Raw genomic sequence first — 13,525 nt, 5'->3', positions numbered from 1 at the left:
CTTTTAAAAAAAAAAAAATTAGTATACACACACACACGCGCGCACGAGCACACACCTTACCCAGTGACACTGTGAGACACACACACACACACAGTACCTTCCAAGCCTGTCGCTCACAGCAGCATGGACCGTAGACACAAAAAGTGTGCATCACGTGCACAAGCGTTCGCACAGGCGCGCGCGCGCCCACTATGTTACGGGACTTAAAATGGAAATATAAAATACTTTAAATTGTAATTCTAAAAAGAAATAAAAGCTGGTTTTGTTTTCATCTATCTCCAATTGTAAGCTGAGTTTGTTGATTTACAATTTGTCATTTGTGACCGCAAGAGCATTAGTACTAAGCTAGTACTTTGCATTCTGTTCTTAATATAGTCTTATCCTTTGGCACGACGAAGATCAAAGGTCGAGTGTATGACTAAAAAGCAATCCGTTCATGCAAAACAGAAATGCAATATTGCTAGATTCAAGTTTGTACATGATGACCGAATGCAAAAAAATGCTTCTTAAATTACCTTATCTTATACTATATTAGTGAAAGCACTGTATGCCTGTCTGGATGTCCGGTGTCTCTAGGGGAAATCTCATTGGTCCCTTGGGCCGCTTGCCCCCGCACACCTCTCATTGGCGTGAGGCGGAGTGACGGGCCACACACACAAAAACACACACACACACACTAGGTAGGGGGGGTGTTACATACATTAGCTTGGGGCGTGCCTCCTTGGGGGGCGCACGATTATGTAGGGGGGGCGCGAGCAGCTTGCAGGGAAACCTGGGGGCGCTCCGTGCTGCTTCTATGTCTGTGTCTTGCAGAGGGGCGGGGCTTCTCTCTGCACACAGACAAGCCCTCCTTCTCTTCCTGTCTGCTTCCCGTTTTCAGCAGCATGGGGTGTTGGGGGATCGGAGCATGTCGCCCCCCCCAGGTGAAATTGTGGACTGATTAAGTGTGTGTGTGTTGGTGGTGGTGGTGGTGGTGGTGGTGGGGGGGTAGTGATTGAGTGTGTGTGTGGGGGGATTGAGTGTGTGTGTGTGTGGGGGAGGGTTGGGGGGATTGTGTGTGGGGGGGGGATTGTGTGTGTGTGTGGGGATTGTGTGTGTGTGTGGGGGGGGATTGTGTGTGTGGGGGGGATTGAGTCCCCCCTGCCCTTTGCCCCCCCCCCCTCCCTGCCCTTTGCCTGCCCCCCCTCCCTGCCCTTTGCCCCCCCCCCCCCCTTCCACTCCATGCCCCCTGCCCTTCCACGCCCGGGCAACTCTGGGTATATCAGCTAGTCTTTACTATTATTGTTTTCATTTAAAAATCAGTCTTCAGTAGCAATTTTAGCTAAACCAATACACACATAATCATGACTTTAGTGTAAACTTCAATATTTGTTATATATTCTGTTCCTAACAATATTTTGATTCTATTTCTGTCACGGTTTTTCCGAAGTACATTAATTTTCTTTACCTTCAGGCGTCACAAACAAAAATTGAGTTCACAGATGTATGCATTATATAACCGGCTTTGTACAGAACGTATTCTATGCACCAATGATTACACATGGAAGCAAAGCTTTTTTTTTTTTTTTTTTTCTTCTATGTGGTTAGATGTCTTTGGTAGGTAATAGAGAGAAAGGAAGAACGTATACCAAGCACTCTCTAAACATACAGATCCCCTAACCTTTAGCATTGCTGTTGAGATCTGAATATTTTTTGGTAAGGACACCAACATTTGAGTGGGTGTATTCAATATGTGCAAGAGCAATACAAAGATTCATCTTGAACTGGGGCCATGGTGCCTTCGCCCGTGCGGAGGTGTGCGCGGCCGTGACGTCACCCGCTTGAGGCAGGTGCTTTTTTCGGCCATGGTACGCGCGCCATCCGTGGGTGTCTATGGGCGTGCCAGTGACCATCATTGGGCGAACCGCTCACGTGACCGGCATGTCGCGCCAAGAAATCTGTTTGAACTGATTTCTTGCGCAACTCGCGCCTGCTTCATTTATAGGTGCTTGGAATATATGACGGTTCTTCACTCCCGATCTGCACTCCTCTGACTTCTGCAACAAAACAACCTATCTGGGCAAAGTTAAATAGGGACATTTTCCACTGTGCCCCCCCCCCCCCACCTTTTTGTTTAGGAGAGAATCTGAGCAAAGTGGTTTCCTTTTACCTATCCCATACCATGATGTCTACCATGGATTAAAGGATTTTTATTTACTATATCGGTGTCTAGCGCCCTTCTTCATATGCTGTGCTCTGTTTCTTCCTCCGTGGAATCTTTCTTGTTCTAAAATGCTCTGAGCTGGAGGTATTTAAAAAATTCTGCATGGGGTATATCTTTTTCTAATCTGACGTGGTCGAATGTTTTAATCTTCAGATTATAACCCTCCAGATCTTTGATTCTGTTGTATCCTTTTAATTTCCAGATTGAGCTATTGCTACCTATTAGGCCGGGTGCAAACCTGGGGTTCCAAATGGGGGACATCAGGGAGCACCCTGATGTGAGTGAATTCTTTATAATAGATACTTCCCAGTGGGACCAGAGCATGTATGTAAAGCGAAAATGTACTTAAAGTGAAGCACTACCTTTTCCCACTTATCGATGCATGTACTGTTCTTGTTCTGCAATCGTCATATACGTGCATAACTGATGTAAATTACGCATGTGTAACAGGCTCTATAGTGTCCCCGCTTGCGCACAGCTTCGGTACAGGTAGGGAGCCGGTATTGCTGTTCAGGACGTGCTGACAGGCGCATGCGCGAGCTGCTGTTTGCCTATTGGGCGATATGTCCTTACTCGCGAGTGTACTTAAAGTGAGTGTCCTTAAACCGGGGTATGCCTGTACTTACAATAAACTGCGAATTCCCACCATGTATATCACCGATAGCTTTCAAGTTGAAACTGAGATTAGGATAGTTAAGTGTATTTATGTGGACATAGAGATCTAGATCTAGATAGATCTTATACTCTGTGATTTCTCTATTTAAACAAAAACATTTAATTATCTGTCATGTGAATCTTGTTATCACCGTAAATCATCCTTTAACCGATTAAGCACTAATTACTTATCCTTATTATTATCCTATCATTCTCTTCTACTAAAATGCTAATAATTATAATCAATAATAACCCTCCATAACAATAACATTAATAATCATCCACAGTAAGAATGTATTTGGTAACATATTATGAGAACAGTAATACCAGTCACTCACCTATATCTGAGAATTACTAATAAATCAAAGATATAGTGATATTAATATTAACAGTATTATTCTTCTTGATAGTACATATTACCTAGAGATTATTCTATTAAGCCACTAAGCTATTTTAGTTATCTAATAGTTCCTATCACCTATTATCTAATATTTATTAATTAGTAAATACTGCCTAAGTGACGTTCGGTGAAAAACTGTCTTTAACTGTCATTCCCATTTTAACTCCCTATTTAACTCTAAACCTTATGTGAACCTATGTACCCCTGCGAGTGTTTGTAACTGTTCCTATCTACCTGTACCTGTACCTATATTTATCTATAAGGTTATATCTAAATACTGACCCCTCTAACCTAACTATGACTACTATATGTGTACCCCTCTAGATATAGATAGTTCCTTATGAATTTATCTTTGTAGAGCTAAACCTTATCTTACCTATAAGCTGTGACCACCTGACTATGTAGAACAGTGTTACCCTCTTTATTCTACCTAACCCTGTCTGATACGTCTATTCTAAACTATAACCCAGGTTGACTATTTATAGCTAGGGAAAGGGGAAAAAAAAGATACAACAAAAAGTCTGTTTTATTATAGCCGGGCCATCGCCTTGTCTGGTGTGAACTGAGAGTGAATATCCTCCGCCACCTTTGACACCGGAACTGTAGTATCGCATCCTCTTGTGACGAGATCTTGTCCATCCTGGCGTCATCACGGGGTATCCGAGATCTCGCGTCAGGACAGCACGTGTAGATGACGTCAGCACCCAAGCGCGCCAAATCCAACAGTTCCCGCTCGACTCAGGGGAGGTTCGGGGGAAGATGGCCGCCGCTCCCTGGTCGTGCACGGATCAGCTCCGGATCATAACAGATATTCAGGAATCGGGGTAAGTCTCCTCGGTGTCTGGCAGTGTTTATAGATCAGGTTGGGGTCAACCCTCTCTCTGGATGAGCTGGGAGGGTGCGGACACTTGGGGGAAGAGATCAGTCGGAGCCTGAAGCCTCAGGAGCAGCTCCGTTCTTAGCGCGGGCGGTCCCCACTTTGTTCCAGGTGGACTCTGGGGCATTCGTGCTGGCGGTTGGTAGATGAGAGGGGCTTTGGGGAATCACCGTGACTCCGAGCTTGGTGAGGAATCCTTCTCCGTCCTCTGGTCTCCTCAGGGTATGTGCCACTTCGTTTTTAATTGTTAATAATGCACATGGGAACAGCCATCGGTATCTGATGTTGTGATCCCTTAGCGTCTTAATAACGGGGGCTAGAGCTCTTCTCTTGGTGAGGGTGGCCGGGGCCAAATCTTGGTAGATTTGAAGCTTGACCCCCTCAAACTCCAATGTCTTGGCCTCTCTAGCAATTCTGCAGACCTCCTCTTTAGTGCGATAATGATGAAAACGGGTCACAATATCTCGGGGGGGGGGGGGGGGGATCACCACTTTGAGGTTTCCCTCGTAAAGCTCTGTGACATCTGTCAAGCAAGAGTTCCGTTTCGAATTTGTCCGGGAAGAGGTGTTCAAGCCATTTAGTGGTGAATTCTTCAGGGTCAGTAATATTTTCAGGGACTCCCCGCAGCCTGATGTTACATCTCCTGTCTCGGTTTTCCGCATCTTCCATCTTTTCCTCCAGGAACCTGACCTTGTCGTTCAGAATAGCTACTTGGTCTTGTGTCTGTCAGGGCAGTGATTGTTTCATCCGACTTAGTTTCAAGGGAGTCAGTCCACTCTCCCAGTGCATCAACGTCCTTTCTGATGGCCCACAATTCTGTTTTGAAGAATTTTTTCATTTGAGCACAAAATTCTTTTAGGTCTTTTCGTCGTACCACTTCTTCGTCTCCGTCTTCATCAGCGGGGGGGATCTAAGTCAGGGTCCATATTAGCCGGTTGCGCGGGAATCTCTGGCTTGTTTGCCGGGGTTACTCCTTTCTTCCTGAAATAGGTTGGGACCGGCTGGCTTTTGCTGCGTTTATATTTGCCTATAGCCATCTCTAGGCTTTTAGGGATATTTTGCCGTATAGTGTCCCGCGATGATTGTCTTTCTGCCGCTTTTAATTGATTAAATTACGCCGGTGGAAGCGGAGCTCAGGGATCAAGTCTCCATTCGCCTCACCGTCGCGCATGCGTCTCTTTCAGGCTATTTTTTGACTAAAAATCACCATAGATTTGAATGGGAACTTTTGTCCAAAAAAAGGCACGGGCAGCTGCTATGGCATATATAGAATTATCCCATTAGCCTAGTAGGCATTGCTTACTTGATCCCAAAGGTGCACAGTAGAAATGCTTTTCACACACAAGGAAAAGACTCAAATTCATTGTCTGAAGCTTTAGTGCTTGCAAGTGCAGATATTTTGCTTTTCATCATGATATTAACCACATTTTCCCTAATGATGATCACTCAACATCAAGAGGCCTGGTACTCGGGGGGACCTTGCAACGTTAAGTGAACGTCATCCTTTTTTGCACATTTATTTAGGGAAATTGAGTTTTAAATGTGATTTAAAGACAGAACCCTCAGTTCCTGTCAACTGTATACCAGTATTGCATGTCTTTCTGTTCTACAGGTTTCTGCTTTACATATCAACATTCGTTTTTCAGAGTAGTTCAAGAAGCACAGGAGTGACATTAAAAGGAAGGCTAAAGAAATTATGGTTTACCTGTGAGATCATACAGATGGAAGTGGTTAATCAGTGCAGGTTTATCAACTGATAGAGGTGCATATCCCAGAGGTGATAGTAATGAGTGTCCTTGGTACCACTGTAACCTGAACACCAATGTCTAGCTGGTAAAGCAGCCAAATAAAAATGCGACTATCATTAACATATTTACTTGCTAAAAAGGCAAAGCAAGGTATATATTGCATATCAACAGGTTACCTTTGTTAGAAACCTAACATACTACATTTTTTTAATGACAAAATATTACTTGTGCTACACCTGAGGAAATATTATATGTAATGTGACTATTGTGTATACGAGATGTCTTCAGTTAATGTACTCTAACCGTATTCAATAACAGGGCCTTCACAGCACATTCCACCTGCACCAGCTGAAGCAGTGATTTTTGAACCCTTCGCCCACCAGCTAGAGGAGTAAGTGATACTACAGACTGCACAGGAGTAGTTCTACTTGTGTTCTGCAAGCCACCCCACAGGCTAATATGGTTCCTCAACAGTAAGGAGAAAGTTATCTGACATTGATGCCTGGGCCATATGTGTACCTAGCAAAGGTATCCCTGTAGTGTGTCTGAACTAATCCTGTTTAGCACCCAGAGAGATGACAATTAACGGAGGACAAACTGCTGTCGGAGCAGTGCAATCTGCACATAGAAAGACTGGAAGACCAGTGTGAGCATGGAATTGTTGGCTTGGAACCAAAACCTTGACTCATTCCGTCCAGTTATTAATAGAGGTTGGTAAGATCCTAGTAACCATAGAATCCATGCTGCAAGAGATGCACTATACAAGGTGTGGAAAACGTATATTTTTTTTTTTTTATTCCTGGCGTGCTAATAAATAGGCACTTTTTTTGACAGGTTTCTGTCCTACTGCCCCCTGCATTCGGTTTAAATTAATAGGTAAACAACACCAAAGTGAAACAAAGATAATAAAAACATTCAAATATTACAAACATTTTTTATTGAGAAGAAAACGTGAAATAATAATATAATAGAAAAAAACATCTCAATTTAAATTGTCTACATGTGCTTTCTGAACTTGCATTTCAGTTAACAGTTTCTCAATATAAGGATTCATTTTTGAGGTTCATAACAGAAGCAGATGGCGCCCACATGAGCATCTGTCTTTACCGATCTGTATTTATGTTTAAAAATGTATGTTGCCGGAAATATCTGCTTACTAATATGGAGAATAATGTGCATTGCAATTAAATTATTTAAATTGATTTGATGTTTCTTATTTTTAAAGAATGTTTAAAATTGTGTTCATTTTCAAAATTGATGTTAATATTCATTCGTTTTCCCTGTTGTGTGTTTTAATTTTGTATTGTTTCTTTCCTTAATTGATTTTTTTTTTTTTCAGTCGGTTTTTCTTTTTGCTCCATCAGTCAGGCTCTTTCAAATGCCGTCGCAGGCCACAGGTTGGTCACCCAATCACACGTACAAATGAACATCTGTGACATTGGCGTATCTCTTGCAGCATAAGTGACTGTGGCAAGGTTCCTCCTCCTGACTAGGACAAAGCCAACCATGTCCTCTGCCCCATCCAGAGCTCTAAGCTATGTTAAGTTTAAGAGGCCCCAAAAATTAGAAACAGATTTATTATTCTGATTGAAGGGACGATTGAAAATATAAACATGAAACTGAAATGAAGTAAAGCATTATATTAAAATTGTTATATACAAAGATGACTATGTAAAGCTAAAATGAACAGTGTTTGCACATCACATACATTTTAATATTAAAACATTTTCTTTGGTGATTTTTGGAGAGCAAAGTCATTGATGATGTCTTCAATTGATAGTGACAAACTTCGTAGGCTATCAATGCACAATGCTTGGGGTCATATTTGAACGATAGTTCTATTTAGGTAAAAACATATTTCAAATATTGTCTGTCTCCAAAGCATCCCCTGCTGTGTCATAATTTAATACAGCTTTCACACGTGGGCAAGACAACACCCCATCTTAGAAAACCATTTGCTTTAACGTCCCTCACATGTGCTAATTAAGTTGGTTGGGCCAGCCAGGTGACTTTGTAAAAGTATATAAGTAAACTCACAGCAGCCATAGCTGCCTGCAGCCATGCTCTTAAGGAGAAATGTTTAAAATAGTGATGAAGTTTAAAAGGAAGTTCAAAAAGAAGTGGAAAAGTGGACAACACCTACTGCTTCTGATTCCTGCATTTGATCTATGCTGGAAAGGAGGATATCATCCCAGACTACACATCTCAGTACTTAACGATTGCTGTGATGCCACCTTTACTTTTTATATTTGCTGTGACCTCACTTCTTTTCAAATTATGCACTTCCTTCCACCAGCCTCCTTGTGCCTCTAACTCTATTCATATATCTTCATCTCTCCTTTCTTCACCACTTCTCAGTTCACATGAACTCCTTTCTTATCTGCGCCCTCTGACAACCCCCAGCTATACCCCCTGCACTAAAACACACCCCTACAAATCCTCACACATTCTCTTACTATCCATGCTTCTCCTCCTTGCCTCTGGGGATATCTCTCCCAATCCTGGTCCCTGCCTTATTTCTACTTGCTCTCGTCCTCACCTCCCACATGCAACTGCTACTCCTTCTGGTGTCAACCCCTCCAACCTCATACCCATCCTCTGCCACCCCTCCTCTCCCTTTCTCCTGTGCCCTTTGGAATGCTCGCTCCCTTTCCAACAAGTTCCTCTCTGTGCATGACTTCTTTCTCTCTAACTCTCTGCTTCTATTTGCTATAACTGAGACTTGGCTCACTCAGTCTGACTGCTCTGGAAGCTGCCCTCTCCTATGGTGGCCTTTCCTTCTCCCACACTCCGCACCCTGATGGCAGGGGTTGAGGCGTGGGGCTCCTGCTCTCCTCTCTCTGCCGTTACCGAACGCTTCCTATTCCTCCCTCTTGCTTTTCCCTCCTTTGAGGTTCACACAGTCCAGATCTTCCCTCCTCTCCCTGTCCACGTGGCGGTCATCTATCGCCCACCTACCGCTACTCATCCCCCTTCTGCCTTTCTCATTTTGAATCCTGGCTTTCTTTCTCTCCTCCGACTCCCCTGTTCTTCTCCTTGGGGACTTCAATTGCCACATTAATGACACCTCTCTCCCTTGGGCTTCCCGCTTTCTCTCTCTAACCTCTTCTTTTGGCCTTCAACAGTGGACTGAAGCCAGCACCCACAAGGATGGCCACTACCTAGACCTGGTTTTCACTAAAAACTTCTCTCTCCGATTTCTCTATTTCCCCTTTTCCTCTCTCTGACCATCACCTCATCTCATTTTCTCTCTCTCGCTTCTTTCCATCTCGCCCTCGTTTTTGCAGAAACCTGTGCTCTATTAACCTACCAGCTTTTGATTCCACTTTATGCTCCTCCCTCTCCTCTCTCAGTTCTGCTTCAGACCCTGACAACCTGGTCAGGAACTACAACTCTGCCTTATCTTCCTCTCTTGATCTTCATGCCCCGCTTTCTCTCTGCCGTCCTCGCCCTTCTAACCCCAGACCCTGGCTAAACTCCCACACACGCATGCTGCATTCCTCCACTCGTTCCTCTGAATGCCTCTGGAGGAAATCTCATACGCTCGCAGACTTCATTCACTACAAATTTATGCTGTCCTGTTTCAACTCTGCCCTCAGGCTAAACAAACCTACTTTTCATCACTAATCAACACACACAAGTATAACCCACACCGACTCTTTTCTGTCTTTGACTCTCTACTCAGACCACCCTCGGCTGCCTCCTCTTCTTCCTCCATCTCACCTCAGGACTTTGCTGACATTTTTAAGGAAAAGGTGGAATCCATACGTCAGAACATCCCATCTGTTGCCTCCTCCCATCCCACACTGCTTGCCAACTCTCCTCCTGCCTTTCTTGACTCTTTTTCCACTATCTCGGAGGAGGATGTGTCACTGCTGATCTCCTCTTTTCCCTCTACCACTTGCCCTCTTGACCCCATTCCCTCCCATCTCCTAAAACCTCTTGCTCCTTCTATAATACCTATGCTCGCACAGATTTTTAACTCTTCCCTCTACTCTGGTACCGTTCCATCCTCCTTCAAGCATGCAACCGTTATAACATTTCTCAAAAACAGCAAGCTTGACCCTACCTGTCCTTCTAACTATCGACCTTTCTCCCTCCTGCCCTTTGCCTCCATACTCTTTGAACGTCTTGTATTCTCAATTGCTACACTTTCTCAACACCTATTCTCTTTTAGACCCTCTACAATCTGGCTTCCACACTGCTCACTACTGAAACAGCCCTCACTAAAATAACTGACGACCTCCATGCTGCCAAAGACAGAGGTCATTACACTCTGCTCATATTACTCGACCTCTCTGCAGCATTTGACACTGTGGACCACCCTCTTCTCCTTCACATTCTCCATATTCTTGGTATTTGGAACAAAGCTCTATCCTGGATCTCCTCTTACCTCTCCCATCGTACTTTCAGTGTCTCTTTTGCTAACACCTCCTCTATTGATCTCTCTGTGGGGGTACCCCAGGGCTCTGTCCTGGGACCCCTTCTCTTTTCTCTTTACACACTCTCTAAGTGACCTAATCACATCTTTTGGGTTTAAATATCACCTCTATGCTGACGACACACAAATTTACCTTTCAACCCCTGACCTTACACCTGCTATACAGACCAAACTTTCTGAATGCCTCTCTGGAATATCATCCTGGATGGCCATCCGCCGACTGAAATTTAGCATGTCAAAAACAGAGCTCCTTATACTTCCACCCAAACCTGGCCCTTCTACCTCCTTCCACATTACTGTTGGAAATACGATCATTCACCCAGTAGCCCAAGCACACTTCCTAGGGGTCACACTCAATTCCTCTCTCTCATTCTCTCACATTCAAAACATTTCTAAAACTTGTCGCTCTTTCCTCCGCAATATCACAAAGATACGCCCTTTCCTCTGTTACTCGACTGCTAAAACTCTGACTCAGGCCCTCATTCTCTCCCGTCTCGTACTTACTTACTGCAACCTCCTGCTGTCCGGCCTTCCTGCCTCTCACCTGTCTCCCCTACAATCTATCCTAAATGCTGCTGCCAGAATCACTCTACTTTTTCCTAAATCTGTCTCCGCGTCTCCCCTCCTGAAAGCCCTCTCCTGGCTTCCGATCAAATCCCGTATCTCACACTCAATTCTCCTCCTCAATTTTAAAGCTTTACACACTTCTGCCCATCCTTACATCTCAGCCCTAATTTCTCGCTATGCACCATCCCGACTCTTGCGTTCTTCTCAAGGATGTCTTCTTTCTACCCCCTTTGTATCTAAAGCCCTCTCGCACCTTAAACCTTTCTCACTGACTGCCCCGCACCTCTGGAATACCCTTCCCCTCAATACCCGACTAGCACCCTCTCTATCCACCTTTAAGACCCACCTTACGACACATTTGCTTAAAGAAGCATATGAATAGCACTGGATTATCCTGGACGCATGATACATAAAGCTTGGCCCCCTGCAGACGCACTTACTAGAATTCCCTCCTATTGTCTCTATATGTTCCCCTACCTACCAATTAGATTGTGAGTTCCTCGGAGCAGGGACTCCTCTTCCTTAATGTTACTTTTATGTCTGAAGCACTTATTCCCATGACCTGTTATATATATTATTTGTTATTTATATGATTACAACATGTATTACTACTTTGAAGCGCTATGTACATTTATGGTGCTATATAAATAAAGACATACAATACAACGAAAATGTTCATATTTATAGCGTATCTTCTTTTTCCCATAGCTTCTTTATTTATCATCCGATTTTAAAACTTGAAATGCATTTATTATTTTCTGAGGCCCCTCATATTGTGAGACCCTAAGCTGTTGCTTAGTTAGCTCATGCATACATTCTGCACTGGCCCCATCTCAGGTCCCACCACCTGAGTCTGCTCCACCACGGGTTGCTTGACACAGAGTCAAAACACAAATCATACCTCCTACCAAGAGCAAGGGAATATCATCATTTTCTTTTCTACATATACATAATTCATAACAAAATACGATACTATTTTTCAGTGAGTCAATGATTGTGTGTGGCTCCTTTCATTTCTGTATACATGTATTTCATGTAATGTCCAGTGTCATGAGTATGTTTGGTGAATGCACGTGTAGGTGAGTGGTGATAAAGGTGGCACGTAACATTTAACATGCTGTCATAGGTCACAACTTAATATTATAAAAACAATTTTTTTATTTTAAATAAAATCTACTGATAACATAGTACTAATACAATATTTATTTAAATTAACATTAACCCATATAAAATATCTTAAATCACCAAACTGATATACACATTGTTGCAACATAATGCTTAATTGTTTAACATGAATTCAAAAGTGTGAATGCTATTTTAAATCTTTCCGCGCACAGTCCACTACTCCCACAATATTTGGGAAGTGAGCTAACTGATACAATTTTAGTTTTTTTTGTGTCATTAATAGCCTGTTGATCCTAAAGGAACCTGACAAATCATTCAATACTAGAGAGCAGTGCCCTCAATGCCAGCTTAGGGGTGTGGGGGGAAAGGCAGGTTGAGATACTCATGCACTCTGAAGTGCAGTACAGTTTGGTCAGTGTTAGTATGGCTGTTGTAATGTGTTTTTGTAGGCTCAAGAAAAGCTCAACAATTTTCATAATGATGGTAGGTTTTATGCTGTGCCTCTTTTATTTTACCTCCTCTGTGGGCATGCCAAATGCATTAATGGTTTAAATTCTTTCTCTGAGAGAGAGCTTTCTAATCTTATTAGCAGTCGTCATTTGTATATGTATCCCCTCAAGTGTCCCTCCAAATAAATTAGTTACACATGCATCTGAGCGATATGCTAATGTCTGGAAAGTATATTTAAATGAGTCCCGTCCCAAACTTCCTAAAAGGATTTTCATACCAACTACATAGAGTTCATAATAAGCCTAATGACCATAATCATGTGAGATCCTACAGGCTTAGAACCCACAAACCCTACTTTTCTAGGTCACAGTTCTAGTAGTGTGAGCTAAACCAGCTGACGGGTTGCAGTGCTTATTGTCTACTAACAGCATACCTCCAAGGTATAGCTATTTAATTGATTGTATTTGTAACCTTGAAAGCACTTCAAGCACAAAGTTATAATATGTACTGAGGGCTATGTGTTACTGAGGCCAGGTGACATTAAATAAAAGTTGAACAGAACATGGGCAACCTCACTCTACTGGGTTAGAAGAAAATGGGTGCCACCTCTGCTTCTCTAGGGATTGTAACTGTGGTTTGACAAGCAAGCACTATTATTATTTGCAGACGAATATGCTTGGTACTATCTGGATGTTACACATTTTCATTTTATTAGACCAGATCTGTGCATTGTCATTTATATAGATTGTACAGGATGCATTAAATCCCTTTAATCCCATTAAATCCCTTTGCAAATGCTTTTGATATGATTCCACACAAGACATTAGTGTACAAAATAAAGAAATTGGACTCTCTCTCTTTTTAATAATCCGCAGATGGAATCAGAATCCAACTGCGGATTGTCAAAAATTCGTCTGGGAATGGATTTTTCATTGCCTCTGGGGAAAAAAATCCAGAATTGCGGATTTCACTTTGGAGAGTGATTCACGGAAATCTGCGGATCAGTGGAACTGCCGGATTCAAGGCGGATCCAAATCCGCAAAAAAACAATTCACCCATC

The sequence above is a fragment of the Ascaphus truei genome, chromosome 2 (assembly GCF_040206685.1).
Source record: "Ascaphus truei isolate aAscTru1 chromosome 2, aAscTru1.hap1, whole genome shotgun sequence".
NCBI classification, from domain to species: domain Eukaryota; kingdom Metazoa; phylum Chordata; class Amphibia; order Anura; family Ascaphidae; genus Ascaphus; species Ascaphus truei.
Note: the sequence above shows the minus strand (reverse complement) of the source record.